This window comes from Bison bison, unplaced genomic scaffold (genome assembly GCF_000754665.1).
Source record: "Bison bison bison isolate TAMUID 2011002044 unplaced genomic scaffold, Bison_UMD1.0 scf7180017864066, whole genome shotgun sequence".
Lineage (NCBI taxonomy): Eukaryota > Metazoa > Chordata > Mammalia > Artiodactyla > Bovidae > Bison > Bison bison.
In genome coordinates, this window is record NW_011494638.1 from 7,486,461 (window position 1) to 7,493,492 (window position 7,032).

A 7,032-nucleotide genomic window follows, 5' to 3' on the forward strand; every position below is an offset into this window, starting at 1 on the left:
CCCTCCACACCTAGGAGATAACCTCCTTCCATTAGTATCCCAACCATGACCAACAGGATCTGTGAATTGGGCAACAAGGGGTCATTGGGGGATGCAAAGCCACTTCCCAGTCAACTTGCCCAAGACTGACTCATGCTTTTACTGCCCAAGTTCATTCCTCTTCAATGTCTCCTGTATCCAGGAATGTACCTTCAAAGTATTTCCTCACTTAGGTGAGAAAACGGAGAGTTACTTGAGCTCCCCTCTCTTGCCTGCCCCTCACATCCAACAGCTCACCCACCCCATAGCTCTCACATCTGCACCCCCCTCTCCAGCTTCACTGCCCCAGGCTAGTCCGAGTTACTGCCAAGTGCTCCGGACTGCCGCAGTGCTTGTCAATCTGGTTGCCCTGCACCTACTTGGCCCTCTACTATCTGAACATGCCACAGGCACTGTCATCATTCACAGCATGAGGTGATCATAGTCCCCCTTCCTCGCCACTGTTGTCCCTGCTGGGGTCTTCTTCCTGTGTTCGGTGCAGCGCTGGGTTCTGAAGTCCACACTGCTCCCACCACCCAAGAGCCGTTCCCTCCCATCTCCCTTCAGTCCAGCCACTTAGGTCACCAGTCGGGTTGGACAACCCTCTGCCCTGCCTCCTGTCTCAGCGCTTTCCTGCAAGCTGCATGCTCCTGCTTTCTCCCGGTGGGTGCCCGTCACCTTTGCCTTCTCTGCTCTGGTTGCTGTCTTGGGGAAGTTGTTCCTGAACACTCAGTCTGCTGAGAACCATCCTCCCATATTTCCCATGTTTCTTCCCTTTTGTACACATGTTGCCTTGTGATTTCACACTTGCTGCTGTTTGATCAACAGTCTCCCCAGCTGGGTCACCCATAGGGGTCCACGAGTCCACCCCTGCTCTAGAACCAGAAGAGCAAGCATCAATTCATGACAAGGAAAGTAGTACTCAGAACTGTGCTCTGTACCACTGGTCAAATATAATGTGATAAAGTATCTGGTTCTGTTTATTATGAAACCCTAAGACTAGGGGAGTTTTTCCTGATTTTACCTTTTCATTAACCAGTTTACTCTGTGCCTCAATATGTGGCCATAAGGAAAATTGGAAATGCTAGGGAGGCACTAGGGGGAATTTATTATAAAGACAGAGATAAATCCCCAGAACATAAAGAAGTCTGCTTCTTTTGAGGAAGACAAGCAGGAAGGAACTTCAGACCAGTTTTTCATCTCAACCCCTAACTCTAGTCAGGCAATAAATGCTTTTGTGCTGGACTCTCTTGGGTCTTCAGGACGCTACAGTCCATGGAGTCGCAAAGGAGTCAGACACGACTTAGCAACTAAACATCAACAGTGGTGGTATTATCTTAATATCTCTTAACTGCTTTGCAGACCCAAAACATTTCTGCCTCCAGCTCCAGCAGGAATTTGAGGGTTGAGGGTCTCAGGAGAGCTGCCCATGGAGAGCTACCTTCAGGAAGAAGGGTTTGCTTGAATTCTTCTGTTCCAACAGCTTACAGTTGGAAACAAGCTTCACATCCATTATGCTCATCAGAGGTTACAAATTAGTGGCCTACAGTCCACATTAGTACTTTAAATGTGTTTTGTTTGGCTAAAAGGATGTTCAAAATTTTTTACCATTTGAAAATGCTAAATGCATTTGATTTCTTTTTTGGCTTATAAAATCCATTTCTGTTGACATGTATGTCATCTGCTCCCTTGGGAACACTGAGTTTGAGACCCTCATGGAGGTGGCATTGACAACATGAGGACTTCTCAAGTGTGAGGCATATGACCTTGGGTTAAATGAAAATATGGTTGAAAATTGCAGGCCACAGACATAGGCTCCCCAGGTGAGATACCTGAGCTCCCTCTCCATGCTTGTACATAGGAAAAAAGACCATGTGAGGACATGGCGAGAGGTGGCCATCTGCAAGTGAAGGAGACAGGCCTTACCAGAACCCAACCAGGCTGGCAACTTGATCTTGGACTTTCAGCCTCTAGAACTGTGAACAAAGAAATTTCTGTTGTTAAAACCATATAGTTTGTGGTATTTTGTTATGGCAGCCTTAGCAAACTAACAAGCACCTTTCTCTGGGTTACTTTATGGACAAACGCATCTGGCTAGAAAGCCCTGGTCTTCCCAGGGGTGCTGGTGATAAAGAACCACTTACCAAAGGAGACAAAAGAAACTAGAGTTCAATTCCTGGGTCAGAAAGATCCCCTGGAGAGGAAATGGCTACCCACTCCAATATTCTTGCCTGGAGAATCCCATGGACAGAGGATCCTGGTGGCTACAGTCCATGGGGCTGCAAAGAATCAGACACGACAGAAGTGACTTAGTACATCCACAGAAAACCTTACTCAAGGCCTTCTTTTAGTCCAGCAATGGAGATCTGGTTACAGCTGTAGAGATGTTTCAAAAAAAAAAAAAAAGGAAAGATTTAGCATGCATGGCACATGGGGAAGAAATTAATTCTTTCCATGTTAAAACATTTTATATGGTAAATTTGCTCCAAATCATAATAAAAGTTTTCTTCAATGTCTTCAAGACTCAGTGCCAGAGAATTAATGGGGATTAGATTGTTTCTAAAGGTAAATCTTTACAAACAAACAAACCCATTTATTCTTGAGGCTGGAGAGGAGGTGAAAGACACATTCAAGAACCTAAACAGGAAATGGAAGACCCATTGGGACAAGAAAGCAGGAGGGATCTCATTATCCTAGCAATGTGAGACCCACGGTCCTTATTTCTTCCCCACTCAGAGAGTCACTAGGGTTTCTTGGTAGAAGGGGCTGTCCACTCTGGTGTGGAATCTGTACCAGTAGTTCAGTGAGAATATTCCGGCACCTAGAAGTCTGTTCTCTCCATAGCCAGAATGAGCTTCTATACATCACATCACTTGTCTCCCCTGCCCCCAAAGCACTCCTCCAAATGGCTTCCCATCATACCTCAAATGAAATTCATGTTTCCTGTGGCCAGCGAGGCCAACTGGTCTGGGCCCTGACCACTGCCCCGAACTCATTTCCCATCACCATGCCTTCCTCTTACTCCACTCTAGCTACAGAGTGGGAATGAGAAATGTGAAGGTGTGCGTGATGCAACTATATGCCTCTTTTGTCCAAGAATGTCTGCTACTTCATTCTGTCCACCATTGTCCCTAAGAACTTTAGGAAGAAGTATCCTCCACATGCAAGGAGAGAACAAGCCCTCCCAACTGGTCTTGGGACCACCCACCTTCCTCCTGCACTCCCTCTTTCTAGAGGCAAACTCCAGTTATACTATTTTGATCCCAGCAGTCAAATCAGACATGACTTTTCTGGGCTTATTTAGGCATCTCTCAGGAGATAAGGACTCTGTGCACATCTCGTTGCCTCAATCTGGTAGAGCATATGGTAGGGCAGTCAGCTTGGGATAGTCAGCAAGGAGCCTAGAGCATCTGCTCTCTCTGTGTGCCTGGCCACAAATCTCATTCCTGTCCCCTTCACAACTTGATCCAGGACGAAATGAAAGAATGTCCAGGTACTCCTGGACAGGAAAGGTGGAACTGTGGAACCATTGGACACAGAGGCATTGGTGGGCCTAAGAGACGGGAGACAATGCTATGGTAGATCTTTCTAGATCATTCTCATTAAAATATCCAGAATGAACTTCCCTCCCAAGTCAAGAAGAGATTAATATTCACACTTACCTATAGGGCATTCCCTGCCTTTCTAGTTCTGGATAAAATATAGTATTCAAGAAGCAGTGGCTTTTATATTTAAAATGGATAACCAACAAGGACCTACTATATAGCCATGGAATTATGCTCAGTGTTCTGTGGCAGTCTAGATGGGAGGGGAGTTTGGGGGAGAGTGGACACATGTATATGTATGGCTGAGATCTTTTGCTGTTCACCTGAAACTCTCACAACATTGTTAATCAGCTGTACCCCAATATAAAAAAAAGACCGTGATGCTGGGAAGATTGAGGGCAGGGGCAGAAAGGGGTGACAGAGGATGAGATGGTTGGATGGCATCACTGACTCAATGGACATGAGTTTGAGAGAACTCCGGGAGATAGTGAAAGACAGGAAAGACTGGCATGCTGCGGTCCATGGGGTCTCAAAGCTGGACGTGACTTAGCAACTGAACAACAGCAACAATACAAAATAAAAGGTTAAAAAAAAAAAAAGCAGTAGCTTTGTGCCAGCTACAGAACTAAATGCTTTCTGCAAGTTATCCCATCTAATTGCTGTTCTGTTTAAGAGATGTGCCTTGTCACCTTCCGTGTTACACGTGGGGCGGCTGAAGCTGAGGGATGCGAACTACTTTTCTCCAACTCACATGGTTTGCAAGTAGTCAGGACCATAATGGATACTAACTAACCACTGTTATTTGGTACATTAATTTAAACCAGTTACCTACACTATTTTAAAAACAGCTTTATTGAGGCATAATTTACATATCATAAAAGTCGCCCACTGTAAGTTGGCGATTGAATGCATCCATCACCATACTGCAGTTTCAGAATGTTTCCACTGCCCCAAATGTTTCCTCATGCCTATTTGCAGGTAATCCCCCTCCCACTCTCTGCCCTGGGCAACCACCTATCTGTTTTTCATCTCTACAGATTTGCTTCTCTAGATACTTTGTATAAATGAAATCATCCTGCATTATCTTTTATGGAAAAACACACTTGTTTTGTGAAGACTGTTTATCATTTCTCAACATTCAGTTCAGAGGTGTGCTGTGGATAAACCCAAGAAGGAAGGCATTGTACCTCCACTTCCGCAGCAGGCCTGGAGGGGAAATGTGTGTTTGTTAACTGGTCCTGGCTTCTAAGGAGGCAGGCCTGGGTGCTGCCAGGCTGGGAGCAGAAAATCAAAGTAGGGGAATCATATGTGTTGATTTTTCTGTTTTCTTATTTCTTCAAACATGTGGAATCATTGATCTTAATTCATGAACTTCTACTCGAAACAGTTTCAGGAAAGTTTTCATTTTAAATAAAATGCAGAGTGAAATGAAGCCCTACAAATCTTATTGAAAAAACATAATCCAGGGGACCAACCTACATTGCACCAGCCCAGCTTCTACCCAGTAAGGAAGCGCCTCCCTGGAAGCGGAAGCATGAAAGACAATAGCCAAGAGTCAATTCCTCTGACTCTCTCCCCGATTCCCACCCACGATGGCCATAAAATCTTGTAACATTTATTTCTGCTCCAGACCTGGGTCTCCCTAAGGATCTTGCTCCACTGCTTCCAGACCCTCCGTTACTCCTGAGACGTCTTGCTCTGGGGCGAAGACCTAAGTTCCTTTCCTAGGTGGAGAGATAAACAAGGGAGCTGAACCCTTTCCTTCCTGCCAACATCATCCCTGTTCCTCTGAATGAAACTTCCATTCCCCCCAGGGAGAGAACAAAACCCCTGCCAATGACCACTTAGTCATTTCTGACCCCTCTCATACCCAATTCTTTTCTTGCCAAGAACAAATTCTCTCCAGAGGCAGAAAGACGGTAAGTGGGTTCATGAAGCCCTCGGGGCAAAGTGATGCTCTCCCCTTTCCCCATCTCTCAGAGGTGTTCCTTTCTTTACCAAGACCTGAAACCAAGCCAGTTTTTTTGAAATATAATTGATTTACAAAATTTCAGATGTACAGCAAAGTGATTAGGTGGGCCTTGGAGTAAAGCAAGCAAAGGCTAACAGAGTTTTGCCAGGAGAATGCACTGGTCATAGAAAACACCCTCTTCCAACAACACAAGAGAAGACTCTACACATGGACATCACCGGATGGTCAATACTCAAATCAGACTGATTACATTCTTTGCAGCCAAAGATGGAGAAGCTCTATACAGTCAACAAAAACAAGACCAGGAGCAGACTGTGGCTCAGATCATGAACTCCTTATTGCCAAATTAAGACTTAAAAATTTAAGAAAGTAGGGAAACCACTAGACCATTCAGGTATGACTGAAATCCCTTACAATTATACAGTGAAAGTGACAAATAGATTCTAGGGATTAGATCTGATAGAATGCCTGAAGAACTATGGACGGAGGTTTGTGACATTGTACAGGAGGCAGTGATCAAGACCATCCCCAAGAAAAAGAAATGTAAAAAGGCAAAATGGTTCTCTGAGGAGGCCTTACAAAAAAGAGAGAAGCCAAAAAGAAAAGAAGAGAAGCTAAAGGCAAAGGAGAAAAGGGAAATATACCCATTTGAATGGAGAATCAAAGAATAGCAAGGAGAGATAAGAAAATCTTCCTCAGTGATCAATGCAAAGAACTAGAAGAAAACAATAGAATGGGAAAGACTAGAGATCTCTTCAAGAAAATTAGAGATACCAAGGGAACATTTCATGCAAAGATGGGCTCGATAAAAGACAGAAATGGTATAACCTAACAGAAGCAGAAGACATTAAGAAGAGGTGGCAAGAATACCCAGAACTATACAAAAAAGATCTTCATGACCCAGATAACCACGATTGTGTGCTCACTCACCTAGAGCCAGCCATCCTGGAATGCGAAGTCAAGTGGGCTTTAGGAAGCATCACTATGAACAAAGCTACTGGAGGTGATGAAATTCCAGTTGAGCTATTTCAAATCCTAAAAGATGATGTTGTGAAAGTGCTGCACTCAATATGTCAACAAATTTGGACTACTCAGCAGTGGCCACAGGACTGGAAAAGGTCAGTTTTCATTCCAATCCCAAAGAAAGGCAATGCCAAAGAATGCTCAAACTATCGCACGATTGCACTCATCTCACATGCTAGACTTCCCTGGTGGCTCAGACGGTAAAAGCATCTGCCTACAGTGCGGGAAACCCGGGTTTGATTCCTGGGTTGGGAAGATCCCCTGGAGAAGGAAATGGCAACCCATGCCAGTATTCTTGCCTGGAAAATCCCATGGACAGAGGAGCCTGGCAGGCTACAGTCCATGGGGTCGCAAAGAGTCAGACATGACTGAGCGACTTCACTTCACTTCACTTCACATGCTAGAAAATAATGCTCAAAATTCTCCAAGCCAGGCTTCAATAGTACATGAACCATGAACTTCCAGATGTTCTAG